This window comes from Lissotriton vulgaris, chromosome 2_1, assembly GCF_964263255.1.
Source record: "Lissotriton vulgaris chromosome 2_1, aLisVul1.2, whole genome shotgun sequence".
In the NCBI taxonomy this organism is placed as follows: domain Eukaryota; kingdom Metazoa; phylum Chordata; class Amphibia; order Caudata; family Salamandridae; genus Lissotriton; species Lissotriton vulgaris.
Genome location: NC_141687.1, coordinates 1682050106 through 1682069419, shown reverse-complemented (window position 1 = coordinate 1682069419; position 19314 = coordinate 1682050106). Strand labels below are relative to the sequence as shown.

At 43.2% G+C, this 19314-nt stretch overlaps 1 protein-coding gene across 1 annotated transcript in view; it reads left to right on the top strand.

Annotated features, from left to right (window-relative positions):
* LOC147733087 (uromodulin-like) overlaps positions 1–16009 on the top strand; it is a 341372-nt gene extending 325363 nt beyond the window's left edge. The window contains exon 12 of the mRNA XM_086958926.1: positions 15586–16009. The gene's annotated coding sequence lies outside the window, so the exon portion shown is untranslated. The remainder of the gene's footprint in view (positions 1–15585) is intronic.
* The last annotated feature ends 3305 nt before the right edge of the window (positions 16010–19314 follow it).

Below are 19314 nucleotides of genomic sequence, written 5' to 3'. Positions count from 1 at the left end.
AGCTGCTGCTCAAGCTCAGGTTTCTCAATAACCAGCAATGAGAACAGGGTGTGGCCCCTATTTAAAGGGCTCAGGAGGAAGCTTCTAAAACAGGGTGTGGTCCCTATTAGCTTCCTGATTTCAGCTCACAGGTAAACTACTGGAGCTAAGAAGAGACAATAGGCCTTGATAACATCATAGTTTGCAACAAGCAATGGCACAAACAAGTGGCAAAGTCACAATAAGCATTGGCAAAGACAATAGAAAACAGTAAACAGGTGCCAGACAAGGTGCACCAGGAATCTGTTTTGGCAGAATCATGACAGTAGAGAAGTTATAACATCCTGTCTACTGTGCCTTGCCTTACACTTTCAAGTACAAAGGTATACACGTATGATGAATCTAAACCTTTACAGAGTCACGTATGATGAATCTAAACCTTTACAGAGTCAAGGGTCATTTACACCAACCATGAGACATAAAATAATGTCAATGAAAGCGTCAATTCATGTTCTTCAAGGAACTTCATCTAGTGCATGCCTACTTAGCTTGAAAGTGCAATGGGACTACAAAGTTGCTTTTCACTTACAAAAAGCCATTGAGAAAAAAAATAGAAACATGGTCGAAATATGACATCATTGAATGCTCCACTGGTTTCACATTGGTAGGTTTAGCCCATAGTTGTGGTGCCAAAAAGGGCATCAGAGGTGCAGTACACATTTGTGTTGATCTGCGCCAGGCAATCAAAGCAATCTTGAGAGAAAGAAATCCTGGTCCCCACATCACAGACATAATCATGCAGCGGAACGGGGCCAAAGTCTTCTCCTGTCTTGACCTGAACAAAGGATACCATCAACACGAGCTGGAGGAAAACTGCAGGTACTTTACTACTTTTTTGACTCATGTTGGTTTGTTCAGATACAACAGACTGAGTTTTGGGGTATGTTCAGCTGTGCAGATATTTCATGATGTTTTACGGTGAGTAATTCAACGTGTCATACATGCTTTCAAGTACAGTGATGACATACTGGTATTTGGGACAACACAAAAGGAGCAAGCCAAGACCCTTACACAAGTGTTCCAATTACTTGTTAATGCAGGTCTCATTCTGAATGCCGTACAGTGTGTGTTTCACAAAACCATACTCAAATTCTTTGAGCACATATTCTTTTATGGGAGAATGACTCCAGGGCCAGATAAAGTGCAAGCACTTGCCCCCCACAAGACGTAACTGTGCTGCGATCCTTCTTAGGCATGGCCAGTTATTGCTCAAGATATATGTGTGACTTTGCAACAGTGAGTGCCCCATTGAGAGACTTAACAAAGAAAAATGTCTCATTCCAGTGGTCTCCTGAATACGACCAAAGTTTCAAAGACATAAAACCATGCAATTGGGAAATGAGAATGCAACTAAAATGACCTATTTTGATCCCAAGTTACATACTGAGATCACAGTAGATGGGGGCAATCCTTGCTCAATAAAATGGCCATCTGAATGTCCAGAGACATTGTAGCCTATGCTATGTAGAGGACTATCTGAAATAGAACGTGCCTGCTCGAAGCCAGAGAAGGAGAGTTTGGCTGTAGTGTGGGCCTGCAAACATTTTGATGTGTTTTTATATGGGAAACGTTTCACTTTCATCACAGACCACCAGGCATTGCTCACTATTTGCTGAAACCCGAAACCTAAGATTCCCCCTTTTATCAAGAGTTGGGGGTTGCAATTGGAGGAGTACGATTATGTGATTGTACACAAACAGTGTAAAAATCAAACCCCCTCAGCCTACTTTTCACAAGTGCCACTACATTGTCACAGTTTAACGTCCAAAGCGGCTGAAGAAGATCTCAACTTCATTTTGGGGTCCAGCAGCTCTATCCGTTGAAAAATTATTGCAGCTACAAATGCAAATAAGGACATGCTCAAAGACATCATTACAACTCAATCTTGGAAGAAATATGTGTGACCCTTTGCTGACGATGATGAATTAAAAAAATTCTAAAACTTACAAGATGAGCTATCCTTCACTTGAGAAGGCATCACAATGAAAGGTTTGAGAATCCTCATACCTGTGATTTTAAGATAGAAACTCATTGAACTGAGCCATGAAGGACATTGTGTCATTGTAGCCACCAAAACCCACGCCCTAAGAGACTGAGTGTGCTTCCCTCACCTTGTTTATCCCCCAAGGTGACACAGCATCCAATAACAATGTCTGACCCTCCTACACATGCTTCAGAGAGAGTTGCTGTTGACTTCTTTGGGCCACTAGGCAATAGATATCATCTCATGATAATCATTGATGAATATCCACATCTTTCTTTGGTGGAAGACTTGACTACGACAACCCATGACAAAGTCATCAAGTGGCTTGATTACATCTATGCAGCGTGGGGCATCCCAGCTATTTTCAAATCTGACAATGGCCTTTCTTTCAGTTGCAAAGAGTACACGTTTCCTGCTCTACTCAATGTCAATCATCAAAAGAGTATGCACCTCTATGGCCCCAAGCCAATGGTGTTGTTGAACGATTCATGGGAACTCTCAAGAAGGTAATTCAGCAAGTATCAATAAAAGAAATCAATCTCAACCAGGCCATGTGTCAAGCCCTTCATGCCTCTCGATCAACTCCTCACTCACCAACTGGTGAGCGTCCTGCCACCTTGCTATTTGGTAGAGCCATCAGAACCAAACTACCACAATGGACATTGGACCAATCGATAAATGCTGATAATGTTTATGTCAAACACATTTCCCAAAAGTGCAATATGAAAACAGCACCAATGTGCCAGGGAACAGTCTTCGGCATGAGGACTGGACACTGGTCACACAGAAAAGGAAACGGAAAATGGACATTCCATTTGATGTCAACCCTTTAAGGGTCGTAATGTGCAAAGGACACATGGTGCTAGCGCATTGCCCCGGAAAGTCCATCAAATGGGACTCGGCACACTTTAAACACCTACTTTGATGTTCATCAGCTCCCAATCTCAATAGTGAGGCAACTCCGCCTTCCTGTCCGATTAAACATATGAACCTATGTCATCAGCGCATGATCAAGGTGCCCCACAACTACCGCATACCACCTGATCTTGCCGACCAGTGCGATCACCTCGATGACTCATTTAGGAACTATTATGCTAATGCTGTCTGTACTTTTTATTTTCTTCCCACAGGGAGAGTAAGAGAGGACCGACCTAGTGGCATTCTCCCAAAATATTATCCATACACAAAAGGACAACCTGGTGAAAAAAGAAGAAGATAAGAGAGTAACTGGGCAGTGGTCCTACTGATAGATTTTGGAGTAGATGCCTCACCCACTAGATAGTGGCAAGATACATCATTGGCGCCTATCCACACCCTGCTGAGGGTAGTAAGACAAGGGAGGCGGTAACCACAAATGGGAATTGTTATATAACATATCTTTTTTAATAAAGCAGGGATCCAGTTGATAAAAGAGTATTACAAATGCCTCAAGGTACCCCCAAAAAATACTATTTATTAAGAAGGTACCTATCTATAGATAAGGGGGGATTGAGACACTAATGCTCAATGAAAACCCTATTTAATTGTGCCCATGGTAACCTATTGATAAATAGTAATTCTTCGCCACTGGTGAAACATGCCACAATTCAGGGGGTGAGGATGGAGTTTACCAGTAGGACCTCTAAGGAGTTTCATTCTTTTCTTCTTCTTTTTTCATCTGGTTGCCCGATTGTGTATGGATGTACTTTTTATTTAACAAAGGGGGAGATGTAGTGTATTGGGATTATGCGTGCTAGTACCCTTGCTGTTCTAGGCGGACTCTAAATACAAATTACGTAACCTGCTCGGCGGTGTTAAGGTGTGGTTATAAAAGGTATATCGCAATGTTTGCAGTGGTTGATTCTATATTGAAGAATAAAGACATATGTTGCAGAGCTCCACATTTGGCATATTTCATTTACATGCTTCCGGGCTGGGGAGGGTGTTACAGAGCCAATCCTGTGCTTCTTTGAAAATAAGAGGCTATGGGATCCTTCAAAGCAAGGAGGTGCGCCTTCGAGGAGTGGGTTCTCTCCAGGAACGACAACTTCCGATATAAGTGTTTAACATGAACATACTGAAGGAGGGAGAGGGTGTGTCCTCCTTCAAATCCACCAGCTCAAAATAAATAGTAAACAACAGACTAAGTCTCAATCCCCATAGTACATCAAAAAATTTGAAGAGAAATCGAATTTTGAAGGTTCAGTCTGGAAAAACTGAAAATGTCCTAAAATGAAACATTGAAATCATTTCCAATTTGGACACCAACCCCCTAGAACAAAGAAAAGATGCAAGTGGATCACACTGCATCATGAACTTAGACAGAATGGATCAAACCACATCATAAGGCTGCTGTGAGATCTCAAACAAGAAGCAATCGCCTCATCCCGAAGAACTACATTGTGCTAAACCAGAGATAGTCACTGGAAGGATGATTGCGAGAGTGGAGATGTGCTACTGAAGCTGAACAGCTGCAAACTTTTGAGGAACTTTCCCAGGAATGGTACATTTTTCAAAATTTGAAACATTTCTACGCTCTAAAAACGGAGCATTTCCGATAAACATTGACTCCCCTAAGGAGAAGCTGAAAAAAACGCTCCGAGAATATACTACACTGACTTACAGGAACAGATCAAAAGAGTTGGAGCCTGAATGTCATTTGGTAAGGATGCATCTTATAAGCTTTGGTTCCTATTGTTCACTTGGCTCAGGTCTCACCTCATGAACCCAGAGTTACATGTTACAAGATGTTTGGGCTCTCAACCATATACATAAAATTACATATCACAAGAAATTGATGCTATACATAAGAAGGTCCACAAAAATTGCTAAACCTACACCAAATAAGTTGCTGACGATTCAGATCAGATAAGATTCAAGATTCCCATCACGAGTTGTTCAGTTTGATCAGTACACATTGGACAGGCTATAAATAACATAACATTCAGAGATACTGAGGGGTATTTTTATAAGAACTGCCAGTAACTAGCCTTAGTGGCAGTTTTCTTAATGCGGTCTATCACCAAAAACTAACGCCCTGTTAGCAATGTATTTTCAATATGTCGCTACATGGCGATAGTAACAGCTAGCCGTGGTAAAAACTGCTGCTAACGCTAGCCTCAGGCGATAAAAATGTTGACGTTGGGGAGAGAAAAGTGATGAAAGGCCCATTAGGAGCAAAAAACTCCACTAGTCAGCCCAACGTGACTTTTTTGCCTCTATAGGCAAAAACAGCCTATAAGTCCACCTCCAATGAAAAATAGGAAATAAAACCAATGGAATGCAGAATGGAGCAGCCAGAGCAAAGTGCAGCATAGATCAACAACCCCCAAACCCATCAACAGCCAGGATGACCAGCCAGAGTCCTAGGGGAAGTGGAAATGCTGATTCAGGGCTTAAATTATGAAGCAAGGCACATCGCTGGGAAAAACCAGTGATGCATCACTTTTCATGCAAAAACAACAGTTGATGGACAGAATGCATAACAATGTAATACATACACTCCAGTACTGAGATCTGGGCCTAAATTCATCGATTTTTTACTTGCCATGCCATTCCAGTTTGAACCCAGCCATATGCAAATCAGTCATGTGCCCCATGGGAACAGTCCAGCCCGAACTGCCAAGCCAGGTCCTCCCTGGACTGGAAACAAGCATCCTAGACCGGTAGGCATTACTTTTCATAGCGCCCTCCTTGCAATACCATGGCAGCCAAAACCTTGAAAGCGGGGACAGTCCCTGGGCCCAAAGGCCTGCAACTTCACACCTAACGGGGCCCGTTGCGTCACCTGGTGTGGAACTCCACTATCTGGCTCAAGTCGCTGATATTGGCCATTGGTACCTCCTCCACCCACAGAAACTGCTCTACAGCTTGACTGCCATACTTTCCTCCTTTTCTGCGGTTCCTGTTCATCTTTCAGATCTTTTCCGTTGCTTTTCTACGTTTGTCTTTTTTTAAAATAATCTTAGCTTTGTTTGGCTTTGCCTTTCCTGTGCTTTTTCCGCAGTTCCCTTTTTCCTATCCTCTCCCTTGTTGCCACCGCAATCACCTGCATCCCCGCCCCGTCCAGTGTTCTTTGCAGCATTTCCCACATTGCAGCTGTCCAGCCCCCTGTAGCACTACTTAATGGTGGACGCTGTGCTGCCATGCGCTTCAGGCGTGCCACAGGTGCGCTGAAGGCAAGCCAAAGGCAAGCTCGTCTGCGTCTGTCTGCCCTGTACCATGCCCAGCACCAGGGACCCTGCCTCTCAGACACTCCACCACTACAATGCCAGCACCTTCCTCGCCCTCAACCCTGGATGCCACTCTGCCTGTAATCTAGCATCACCGAAGAATACCCATGCACCCTGAGCCAGCAAAACTGCAAACTCACCTCCTGCTACATCAGCACACCAGCGCCTCTTGCCGCCCAGCCGACCAACAGCGCACCCGACTAGCTCAAATGCATCCTCCTCAACGTGGGGCCCCTCCTCAAATACACAACACACATCTGGGACCTCCTCAACACCACCTCTTCATACATCACCTTCTTCATGTAAACCTGGACCAACCTCTGCTCTGGACTGGATATTGCCTTCGCCATCCCTGCCGGCCACAAAATCACCTACAAGGACTACCCCGACCAACCAGGGGGAGGCATTAACATTGTCTACAAAAGCAAACTCCGACTGACCACGTACTCTAATGACCCAACAGCGAACATGGAACACCTCCACTTTCAGATCCGGACCAACCCCAACACCACCCTCAATGGCACCCTCATCTACAGGCCCGCCTGGGCTATGAACCACCATTCACTTTTAAGATTGTAGACCTCATCGTACACCAGGCTCTCCAATCCACCGACTTCATCCTACTCGGATACCTCAATTTCCACCTGGACAACCCCAGAGACCAGAATACCACCCTCCTCCTGGGGAACCTCGCCCACATTGGACTCAAGCAACTAGTCACTGCGCCAACCCATATAGCCAGAGACATGCTCAAGCTGGTCTTCTCCATGAGCGGGAACTTCAACTACAGTCACACCACCTAACTATCCTCGACCGATGATCATTTTATACATCACACTTTCACCAGGCCCACCGTACACCACTGCCATCATCGCACCCCATCACAGCTGGATCAAGGCCACCGAATAACGTCTCGTCAACTCCCTCAGCACCACCTCTCTGTCAACGCTTATAGACACAAACACTGTAGCGCACAACCTCAATCGATGAATCACCAACTGCGCCAACACCCTGGCCCCCCTCAAGAAAAAACCTGGCAAACAGCACTCCAAGAAGGCGAACTGGTTCACTCCTGCCCTCCACTAGTCCAGACACACCTGCAGACGTCTCAAGAAGAGATTGAGCCACAGAAATACCCCTGAAATTCACACAATCTTTAAATTCACCTTCAACAACACCACACGGAGGAAAAGGAAATACCCTGGATTGATAGGTTTTGTGCAGGTAGGTGTCCCTTCCTGCTCAACATCAATCAACTCCTCAACACCATGGTGCAAGGGTGCCTGCATTGGCACATGGTAGCCATTGTGCGTCATTGTAGGGGAAAAATTCAGGGGGGCTCCTTCATGAGCCCCTTCCAACAGTTTAAAGCTGCAGGTGTGTCACTTTCTTGACGTACTTGCTGCATTAATTTTTCCCCATGTCGCACTGTATTTACAAAGTAGCGTATCTAGGCATAGGCTTGACCTTGTGAAACCCTGTGGCACATTATACCTGTGTCAGGTATGCTGTAAGCAAGGTGGGCGTTCCCACGCAACAAAGCCTCATAGAAGTGGCGCAATGAAATCCATCAGATTTCACTGCAAGGATTCTAGGATGCCACTGTGTCAAAATCTTACGCCTGCCTCATGGCAGGCTTAAGAGTGATTCCATGCCATAGGATAGGCTGGCCCCATGCATTGCTGGAGTTGCGTCATGCTTGTAACACAACTGCAGCAATGCATGACTTTAGCGCTGCCAGATAAGTCAGGATTCCAGACGTATCTGTCGTTAATTGTGTCATGAAGCATTGTTCAGTGAATACGGTGCATCCATGGTGTCACAAGAAGGGCGCAGTGAAAAGAGATGCAATGCTGTGTTGTCGCAGTGATGCAACACTTTTAATGAATGAGGCCCAATAACACCCCCTATCTTATTGATAGTGCGCATTCCTGCCCTTTTGTTTTGTCGCAGGGCAGTGCAGCAGCTTTCCTTGCAGCGCTGTCCAGCACCAGAATTTATGACATGAGGCTCAAAGTGTTTGCAACAAGTTTAAGATCATCTATTTTCTGTTCATAAAAACTGCCTTTAACTGGACTTTGCAGCAGTTTTGAGGGTTTATCGCCAGATGGAAATTTAATTGTAAATATCACAGAGTGGGGTTAGCAGAAAATTCTTGCATCTCATTTTCGTTAAGTCCTGTTAACAGAAGTGGTGATCTTGAAAATTCACGTTTAGGCTGTAAAAGTGCCACTAACTGCAGTTATTGGCAATTTGTAAATAAGGCAATAAAAATAAAAGCTGCCGTAACGTCGAAAATTGACGCTCTGGTGGTGTTAGGTCCTTGTAAATATGCACCTATGTGTGGTGGCCCTCGATCAAACCTACTTCAATCACACTCTGGAGAAATTGCCTTCTGGACCTTGTTGCCTTATGGACCTTGCAGGTTCATCTGCTTTATAACCTTTGTATTAGCCCTTGGGTTACTTGCCTTGGCTGAGTAGACATTAATTACATAATGCATTTGGGTAGCTGCAGTTGTTCGTATTGAAGTATTGCGATCCTACAAATTAACTGAACAAGCAGACCCAAGACAAGGTTTAGTTCTTCCATTAAGAGCTCATGCACAAGCCGATCCTTGACAATACTTGGCATGTAAATCATGCAACAAACATCATTTTAGAATATGAAAAGGTGTCTTAAAAATTTACAAAAGTGTATTTCTTTAACACATGTAGGTGTTTCACCTCAGTGCATCAGTTTATATCGCTAAATATGGTGAATCTGCTGTATAGAATGCAGGGAGCATGATTGGATCCCTCGTGCAGCTCCCGTGAAGGATACCATTCCACTAGTTAAACTGTGCCCGGTGTTCCTGCACTAGGAATTCCCAGGTATGGAATACTGGAATCCAGCTGGTAAAATCCCTTTGGGATTGGGTTGAAAGCGCAGACTGCCCTGGACCCTAGCCAGACCTCTTCTAAGGCGTCATGGCAGTATGTAATGCTCACACTGCAAGCTGCATCATCCCCTGCCACTGCCTTACATCCCACCTCCCACCTTCACCTCTCCTCCCACCCACTCCAGTCTCCCAGCTCTTATTTACCACCTGCTTAGAACAGGCAGAAAATGGAAGCACTATTCCCCTCTAGAAAGGGAATATCATGTGGAATTTCATTGAGAAAACCAGGTCTGCATAAGTATTCGTGTAATCACAAAGGAGCTCAGAGGGAAAAGACAGGTACCTACGGGATAGCCCTCCACTCAATTAGATCCAATATCAAAAAATCCCTGTACCCTGGACTTTAGTTAGCATCCATCTAGTCGTCATGAGAACCGAATCTGCTGGACCACTACTTTGATTCCAACACCACCCCCTCTCAATTTATGGTTATGTGTATGTTCTCTAATGTCATACTATCCATACCAAACCACTGTTTGTAACTGTAAGTAGGAGAATCCGGGAAGAATTCAACTCGACACATCCAATGATGTCTGTCCCACTGAAACAGTCCATCCATCCACACTCAGAACATAAATAGAAGAAAAAATGTGTGGCGGAGAGGAAGGCACCTCACGGGCGAACAACTCTCGGGGATCTTGGCAGATGTTACCAATTTATTTTAATTCTTTTCAATTTTTCAATACTTTATTCGATTTTCACATATTAAAAAATCATAAAAGCAGTTCATACAAAAAATATATCTTTACAAGCATACATAGCATTTAGATTAAAAAAGTATTAAATCAATTGGAGTGATTCAATCGAATGATTAATAGTTCATAATGAGTTCCGTCGTTTTAAAACACTTTTTAAGAACATCGTCATAGTCATTATGCATAAAGGGTTTCCCAATTGTTGCAAGTTCAAATACGCTAACCTACACTGCCGCCAGGCCCTATCTCTCAGGTATTGTTTTATCCATCTGGAGCGTTATTTATTATACAGGTTACAGAACAAAACCAGGTGGAAGGTGGTCTGGGAGGATACATTGTCACATGGGCAGGCAGCCAGAGTTCTGTTCCAGTCATTTTTAACTGGGTATGAGACTAAATGGTGAAAAATATTGAACCTGAATCTAGTCAGGACAAAACGTTCAAACCCCAAAGTCACAAGGTTTAGATATGGTTGTATTTTTTGGGTAGTCAACAACAGCTGGTGATCAAGCACAGATTTTTTGTTGACTTCACTTCCAAACCTTAGTATGTTAAAGCGCTCCATACATAGTTTTTTCAGGACTTTCTTCGGGATTTCCCCAATTAGTTCAGGGTTGTTGTACCATTCTGGCCAGTCAATATCCGTTAGAACTCTCCTCACGTACTCAAGCCATTTGATACGTTTTGCATTGTCAAGGGCCATAACGCCGCTGATTATTTCTCGATTTAGGCCCAATTCTGGTGTCGCCCATACTCTCCTCCAGAGCAGAAATGGCTGGGTTCTAATCAGGTCTGTCAAATGTTCCATTCCTGATTCCGCATGACAATTGTAGACCGATATCCTCTTCGGGAGGGCCAGAAGGTACCTTAAAAAATTATTTTCTACAATTTGGAGCGATGTTACATCCTGGTACCCCCATATCCCTGCTCCGTACAGAGCGATACTTCTGCATTTTGCCACGTATATGTTGAGCATTATTTCGGGTTGTTTTTTGCCCAGTTTGCTTGCAAAATGCTTTACGGCCGCAATCGATCGTTTGAAGGCTAGAGTTCTATTTTTCACCTCAGGGCCCCAAGCCCCGGATGCCTCAATTCCCCAAGTATGGAAATGTTTTAGTAGCTTGTACTTGAAGTCCTGCTACGTTGAGTTGAATACATCTGGCTCCACCTTTACCACAGCACATCACGAAGGACTTTTTAGCGTTGAGTTTAAGGACCCTTGCCTCCATATAATCTACATATTTGATTAGGGCCTTTTGGGCACCGACCTTCGTTCTCACCATTAACACAGCGTCGTCCGCATACAAAAGGGAGATGATCTGCCTACTTCCCACCTTTGGTGAATCAATATTGTTGGCTCCCAATTCCTTCTCTAAACTCTTGGCAGATGTTACCAATTCTATGCCCCTTTCTCATCATCGGTTGCCATTCCTTTTCCAAGAAAAGAACAGTGTCAAAGCAGAAAATGTGCAAACAGAAAGGTGCTCAACAGGAAGCTAGGGGAAATAGCTCCCTGATGTGACAAACAACAAGAAGTGAGATTTAAAATCATCTGCCAAGATCCCCAAGGGTTGTTTGCCCGTGAGGTGCCTTCCTCTCCGCCACACATTTTTTCTTCTATTTATGTTCTGAGTGTGGATGGATGGACTGTTTCAGTGGGACAGACATCATTGGATGTGTCCAGTTGAATTCTTCCCGGATTCTCCTACTTACAGTTACAAACAGTGGTTTGGTATGGATAGTATGACATTAGAGAACATACACCTAACCATAAATTGAGAGGGGGTGGTGTTGGAATCAAAATAGTGGTCCAGCAGATTTGGTTCTCATGTCGACTAGACGGATGCTAACTAAAGTCCAGGGTACAGGGATTTTTTGATATTGGACTGCATAGGTATTCCCCTGTTGAGATTAACTGGTTAAAGGTGGATTTAGGTGTGGAGAAATATATATATATATATATATATATATATTTAATTTTCTTTATTGATGCATTAACATGCAATCTTTCCAGTACAAAATGAATGAGTGCATTTCCGTTCTTCACACTACAAGTAAATTCTTCCTGTAAGTATAAATATTTGTCATATTTACACATGACTAATTTAGTAACATTGTTCCATTCCCTTTATCCACTGGTGTCTGTTGCTGAATCATCGGGAGGCGGAGTGCAAATATTCCCTCTGAAGCTGTTCCACTTTCCCCATATCCGCTCCCACTTCTTAGGACACCCTCTATGTGTGTATAATATCTTTTCCGACACCATAGTTGCATTCATATCATTACACCATTCTCGGTGTGTCAGTGTAGTTTGTGCTCCCCAGTGTTTAATAATGTTACATTTGGCAAACATCATGCCTAACGTTCCCCAATCTTGAGCCCATTGGTTAAGATCTGTTGATTCCCAGAGGTTTTAGAAGAAAGCGCTTAGCCTCTAGTGATACAACCTCTCTGCTTTCTCGTGTAATTTTATGCATAATTCCACCCCAGTATGTTACTATCTCTGGGCATTCCCAGAGCGTATGATAAAGTGCTGATTGCCCCGCAATTTCTCAAACAGAGGTGACTATCTGTCTTTTCCATCTAATGGAGGGTTAATCTTGTGAAGTAGATTCTATGGAGTATGTTTAGCTGTACTAATCTGAATTTAGAGGATATCGCCACTTCTCGTGGGGATGCAAGTGCCCCCTGCCAGCGTGCCTCGTCCAGGTCACCTACTTCAGCCTGCCATTTTTTTACAAAGGGCTGTGGTGGGATCTGGTTGGTTATTAATGATCTTATGATAAGTGAGAGAAATGGCTTTCCTATCCATGTATTCTGTGAGAAGCCTATCCTCTAATAGGGAGGATTCTGGGAGTGTAGTGTCTGGTGGGATGGCCGCCTTGAGTGCATGTCGGATGTGAGTGTAGAGGAATATTTCTTTGGGTGCAATCTCATATTGTTCTTGAAGTTGTGTAAAAGTGATGACTCCTCCCTTCACCCAAAGATCCCCAAACCTCGAAATCCCTACAGACTCCTAAGTGTTTGAAGCCTTTGCTACAACTGAGCCTACCCAGATTTGGGTTTCCCAAAGTGGAGTCAGTTGCAATACGATACCTTCCCAGCCTAGCCTTTTGAGCACTAAATGCCATATTTGTACTGTGTGTGCGGTGGGTTCGATTAGAGTAGTCATATTCCTTAATTTGTAGAGCGCTCTCATGACGCCCCCCTCTCCTAGGACATGTCATCTAGACAGAACGCTGTTTCTGTCTGGGGAGCATGAAGCCACTAGGTAATCACAATTAGTTGGGAGGCCCAATAATACGTTTGAATATTGGGGAGGGCGATTCCGCCATCATACCATCCTTTAACCACTTTGTGCATGGCTATGCAGTCTGGTTTCCCATCCCAAAGTAGGTCACTCACTTCCCCCTCAATTGCTTTGAAGTATCTCAGAGGGACCGGGAATGGGGTATTTTGCAGAGCATTGAGAAATCAGGGAGGGCCATCATTTTAAAGAGTGCAACCCTTCGCAGCAATGTTAGTGGCAGGTATTGCCAGTGTTTTGTATTACGGAGGAGCCTTCGCAGGGGTTCGAGGAGGTTTTTATCCATAAATTCCCATCGTAGTGATGTGACATAAATTCCCAGATATTTGAAGCTCTCTCCTACTATTTGTACCATAATCCCCACCGGAAGCTTAGGCGATTGATTTGGTCCAGTTTATAGTGTATCTGGGGAATCTACCATATACCTCGCAAATATCCAGGAGCCTGTGCAGCGATCGCCTGGGGGATGCCATCTACAGTAGAACATCATCTGCATACAAGGATATGCGGTCTTCCCATTCCTCTGAACATCAGAGTCCACACATTTTCGGGTCTCTCCATATGCAGGCTGGTAGCGGTTTGAGTACAAGGACAAATAAGAGCGGTGATATGACAGGCCAGTAGCTCATTAAGGCTAGATCACAGTAAAGAAAATCTTGGTACTCTGGAAGTGAGGGTCTCCGAGTCAAACACTTGATGGTTTGGTCTACAGGCAATTCTTCAAACATTTTACAACTCAAAATGTCTGTGGGTGGATTTAGATTTCAACAAATGTTGGTCATCTGCCAGAAATCATATGGTGTCCCATTCACCCTATCTAGTTTGTATTTATTTTTTCAAATCCCCTCTAAGTAGGCTAAGTAGAATGGACGTGACATCTGCCAAGCTGTAAATCAAACCCTAACGTGGTTGGTGTCTACTGGCCATGGCACATTTTCGGAAGCGTCTTCTGGTTCCAGTGACAAACTGGACTATAAAATCTGAAGTTTGGGGACCTAGTCAATCATTGGTATCTGGTTTTCAACAACTCACCAGACAGGGATCAATGGAACCAAGTGTATCACTAGACATTCTTGAAGCTTACCAGAGGCCTCAGAAACCCTAGTATAAAATCCATCAGTGACAGATTCAGAAACAGGGCTGGAGCATGGCAAGCACAGAGGACTCACTTTTGTGAGAGGGCACAAAGATTATTTCATTTGTGCTGGTGGTAGGCTCACTAGCAAAGTCAAGGCTTCAAAGCTGCTCAACTGTAATTTGCATAGTTTAGTTCAAAATCTATTTGGATGCTGGCATTAGTCCTATATCATTAAATGTATCTCAATTAAGCAGTGTCCCTAAGCTCTAGAGAGAAGTGGAAAGATGGCCAAGCACGTTTCATCGACTCTTTCTGAAAGAACAAGGATCTCCTTGTAACTCAAAGCTCTTCAACAGACAGGCAGGCGGTCCTCTCATTCAAGGCTTAGTTCCACCTGCAGAAGAATTAACCATATGACATATCAACGTTTCAACATTACAATTCTCCCTAACCAAGTTCAGGGTCATATCGTTCAGAAAATATACAGTACACATTCAGGTTCTTGTGAAGATCAAGGCAAGGGGCCACCTCAAACCAACTTCATGCTGCTTTCAGGATTGGCACATTGAGCCTATTAGGGACAAATTCTTTGAATGCATTTTTCTAATGATGGCCCAATGAAGCAGCAACTGGATGCTTATTCTTGCTGTGTGACACACTGTATTTTCCTTTAGCAGACGTCCTTCCGAAAGATGTGAGGTGGGCCACATACACCAGTGCAGAAATAACCATGGCAACCTAGATACAGTACATTTAGCCACTTAATGGGAGAAGTGTGCCTGCAATCTGAGAGCATGGCTACAGGCATGCTTCTTTACTACCTTGGACCTCAGGCATGCATGTACCAAAGCATCACCAAACAAATACACATATGCATGCAAGCACACACACACACACATGCCTATATACACACACAAACACATGCAGTAAGGTAGGAATACAACATAAAACACACACCACAGGTAGAGCTAGCTTTTATGAGTACTGGTTATAGGTACTGGTAAAGTCTATTCCCCATATATCATTTCCCTTTACACCAAACACGCAGTCACCCATTATCAAGGAAGCTGCTCTATGAGGCTGAAAGGTGGACCATTTTCATTACTTTTCCACAAGGTATTTCAGAGCTGGACCATGAGCAGTTTCTGTTTCATTTTTCACAGATAAAAAAATCATTAGCCTCACAGCAATTTACAGACAGAAAAGAGCAGACGCCTGTAGGACTGTGCAGCTATTTTAGGGAACTTTAGAAGTTTGTCCTTCCAGTTACAAATGGTAACTGGTCATATGAAGTTATGTAAAGGTCTGATGTCTTCCTTTTTCTTCACAGCCTCCCTTGCCCAGACCTGCTATAATCACCTTGGTTTTATGGAGAAGACGGTGCTGCAGAAGGTCCCTATCTCTCTTTGTTCCCTGAGAAGCAAGTCCTTTCAGTTTTTCTACCATAGTCTAATGTAGAGCAATAGAACATGTCGTCAGCATGGAACCTTAACTAAATACAACTAACCTTCATGGCCTGCACACTATTGACCACAGGGGTTCCAAGCTAACCACCTTGGACGTAATTCACCATCATGAAGACACAACAAGACATGGCGCACTGGAGTTTGGGAACTGCGGCCCTGGATGTCTGATTGTTCTGCTAACTAGCTATGAAGATATTGCGTGCTGACATCATGTCTATTTTATTGTTAAATGATGACAATTTCATAAAATATACGTATATAAAATAAACAGTAGAGTGTACAGCATGAGCCAAGTTTCATTTTTTGCGTACATTTTCCTTGAGAACAGCATTGTAAAGACCTCAAATACAGCCTGTCTCCTTGCAAGAGGCACTGCTGGGGTGGATGGGTCGGTAAAAATTGAAGGAATCCTTGGATGCTTTCTCTCATACCACTAGAGACATCTGCCATAAAGAGTAACCCTCGACGTAGGGCAACACTACGCTTGCGGAGCGTGCATAGTTTACGCTACTATGCGCTATGCGAATTGCACTTAGCACAGTGCAAAAACGAGTAGGAGGCATTTTTTGCTTGCCTACTGTCCTCAACGTCAAGTTGGGGACCATGAGCCAGCAAAATCAACATTCCAGCGAGACTTTTTCCTTGTTCACAATCAGCATTATCAAGTTGGCGATCGCGAGCGTGGAAATAAACTTCCCGGGGAAGTTAGGTTTCTCATTGCAAGTGGTCACACATGCTCGAGACTGCTTGTGATGAGAAACTACTAGTGCGTTTTGAGAAAGCTGCAGCTCGAGTACAAATCTACTCAAGCGGGAGGAAATGACTGCTTGCATTGTGCAAGATGCGGTTTGCAATGACTGCACAGTGCAGACAAGCATCCGGCACTGTGCAATCAGTGCGAACAGCATTTTCCCTACCGCACTACGCAGTTAGCGTAGCTACGTGTAACTCGTGTAGTGCGAAGTGCACTTCGCATAGCTATCAGTAGCGCTACTACGCAAACTATACCGAGGGTTAATTAAGGACACTGAACACTGGCACTGGAAACCAGACTTTGATCACTGACTAGGAGTAGCAAGAGGTCACAGAGAGACTTTAATCACTTAGCAGGATCACTGAGAGGCCATGATCACTGATAGGATTCGTCATGGGGTTCTGATCACTGATAGGGTCCCCTGAGAGGCAGTGATCACTGATAGACATTGGTAACTGATAAGTATCATTGAGTGACATAGTTCATTGATAAGATGCACCTATAATGATCACAAAGGCATCCATGACTGGTGCAATGCATCGAAAGGCACAACTCACTTATAAAGGTCACTGACAATCTTTGTTGCCTGGTGAGGATTACTGAGAGGCTGTGATCATTGATATGGTTTATTGAGAGGCATTGATCACCAATAGGGTCAACTGAGACTAGCCAATGTCAGTCCCATTGAGGGCACTGTGATACACTGGTCGATGATGAGGATTACTGAGGGTCCTTACCACTGATCAGGAGCACCAAGAGATATCAATCATCTGTGATGATCACATGATTCCTTGCTAATAAAGTGCACTAAGAAATGTTGATCAATAAAAAGAGTATGTTCCCGGTGCGTCAATCATTGCTAAGCTTCACAAAGAGGCATTTATCATTCATAATGTGTAATAAGGCACATTGTTCACTTATAGCACTGACTAACTTAGATTTCTGAAAAGGTGCACTGAGATACCATGATAACTGATAGGTTGCAATGAGAGACAGTGCTTGCTGACAGAAGAGGCAGTAACTGACAGGGTGCAAAAAGAGCCTTTGATCACAAATAGGTCACATGGAATAACATTGAATGCAAATCGAAAATACTAAGAGGCATTCAAATCTAAAAGGGAATTTGAGAAACACTGATTATTTACAAAGATCTTCAAGAAGGGTGCAGGCAAGGCATAATTAATAGAATTCACTAGAAATGCAGATATAACGAAAAGTTGGAGTACATTGCTTAATAAAGAGTTATATAAAATAAAAAATATAGCTTATGAGTATGAGCCAAGTTTCCTTTAATTACTGACAGAGGACAATAAACGACATCAATCACTCATAGATGCTCAGAAACTCCCAAAAATGAAAAGTGCTAGGTTGAGGAAATTAGGGATCACTGGAATACACGTATATCAACCTCGTCATAGAGCAATGACTCTGCAGTCATCTTTCATGTGCACATGGCCTATAGAAAGAAGACAATCCTCACTGTCATGTAATTGTCATGTAATTCATATTTTCAGAGCTGTCCCATGTCCATTTATCCTGGTATTAGACAGGTAGGTTTGTGTCTACGAAAAGTTTCTTGTCTGTCCTGAATAAAGCATTGGATCACCCCAATCCAAGAAGTGCTGAAACACGTTGATACCCCATTTTGGGTGAGTAGCCATGCCGATTATAGTTTTTTGTTCATCTAATGAAGGAACACTCTATTAAATGTGGATAGAGAAACTTGTTTGCTAATTTGAACATCTCTTAATGTTCCGTCCCCCCCCCTTTCATTCTTTTATAAATGCTCTGGGCTATGATGACTGATATAACAGTTCTCACCATACCTTTTTTAGAAATACTTTCCTTTCATAACATTTGTGAAAAATACAATTTACACTAGTAGTACAAAGGCTGAACATATAGCCACGAAGTAAAAATTAAAATTAAGAATCTGAGTAGGATTGTATGTTTAAGCAATGACGATATTTCTATTGCGGCTCCATAGAACAGCACTGGCAACATGTAGATGTTGTGGTTTATTCAAACGCCCTCCCAAGAAGGTTTGAAGAGTTCATATTTCTTAATATTGTGAATGCTTTCTTTAGAGTAATACATCTTAGACATGCACCTAACTTTCTATACACAATAATTCGGATGGCGAATGGAAATGAGTCAGTTCCGAAAATTATTGAAAAGTGACTTTAATCGACAGAGGGGAATTTTTTGCTGAGAGAGTCATTGCTTGCTGAGAATGCATTGGACAGAATACTGAGTGTTGCGTTCTCCCCAGCACAAGAGCATGGAAAATGAGCATGCCACATACAAGCTTGTAACCGACGTCTTTATTCATCAACGTACAACATTCAACAGAGCTTCTCATTATCTCCTAACTGTTAACACCCACATCTTTACAACTCCCCAAATGGTTATATAATTCTTATATTGAGTCCCCCCAGAATCATGGGGTCCTGGTGCTCATTGTCTCAAGACTCTACATCTCCCCCTTGTTAAATAAAAAGATATACACAACAGTAGCATTATATTATTTTATAAGTCGTCTAGGTGCCTTCACTGTTCTGCCAGATCACATAGAATGAGGTAGTTGAGATGCACCCTAAGGGTACAGGAGTTGATATTTGATATAGGCCATCAGGTGGAGCAGCCCTATCTGGCATTACAGGGACATGTGAATGTCGAGATTGATGCAAGAATGGGGACGAATCCCATGAGATGGATTTTCTAGGATATTGCACTATTACCATATATTCCTTGAGCGTCACAACTCTCAGAGGCTCAGCAGCAAATGGAGGATCAGTCTTTCACTTGCATTTTTGTTTGACAAAAACCCAATCACCTT